This window comes from Bison bison, unplaced genomic scaffold (genome assembly GCF_000754665.1).
Source record: "Bison bison bison isolate TAMUID 2011002044 unplaced genomic scaffold, Bison_UMD1.0 scf7180017864358, whole genome shotgun sequence".
Lineage (NCBI taxonomy): Eukaryota > Metazoa > Chordata > Mammalia > Artiodactyla > Bovidae > Bison > Bison bison.
In genome coordinates, this window is record NW_011494930.1 from 209,078 (window position 1) to 209,800 (window position 723).

Sequence of the window (723 nt, forward strand, 5' to 3'; positions counted from 1 at the left end):
TTCGTCCACCTCATTAGAATGGACTCATATGCATTCTTTTTTATGGTTGAGTAGTATTTCATTGTACATATGTACCACAGCCCCTTTATCCATTCATCTATCTATGGACATCTAGGTTGCTTTCATGTTCTGGCTATTGTAAATAGTTCTTCAATGAAGATTGGGGTACATGTGTCTTTTTTCAGTTTTGGTTTCCTCAGGATGTATGCCTAGTAGTGAAATTGCTGAGTCGTATGCTAGTTTTGTTCCTAGTTTTTAAAGGAATCTCTGTACCATCCACCATCCATAATGGCTCTATCAATTTACACCCCCACCAGCAATGCAAGAGGGTTTCCTTTTCTCCACACTTTTCCCAGCATTTATTGTTTGTAGACTTTTTGATATGGCCATACCGACTGGTGTGAGGTGGTATCTCATTGTAGTTTTGATTTGCTCTTCTCTAATAATAAGCAATGCTGAGCATCTTTTCATGAGTTTGTTAACCATCTATATGTCTGGAGAAATATCTGTTTAGGTCTTTCCCCCACTTTTGATTGGGTTGTTTGTTTTTCTGATATTATGTTGCATGAGCTGCTTGTATATTTTGGAAATTAATTCTTTGTCAGTTGTTTCATTTGCTATTATTTTTCTCCCATTCTGAGGGTTGTCTTTCCACCTTGTTTGTAGTTTCCTTTGCTGTGCAAAAGCTTTTAAGTTTAATTAGGTCCCAGTTTTTTATTTTTG

The 723-nt window shown here is 36.5% G+C and overlaps 1 protein-coding gene across 1 annotated transcript in view; it reads right to left on the reverse strand.

Moving 5' to 3' along the window:
* The window catches only part of LOC104999631 (EGF-like module-containing mucin-like hormone receptor-like 2), a 317,660-nt gene that overhangs the window by 199,165 nt on the left and 117,772 nt on the right, over positions 1-723 (reverse strand).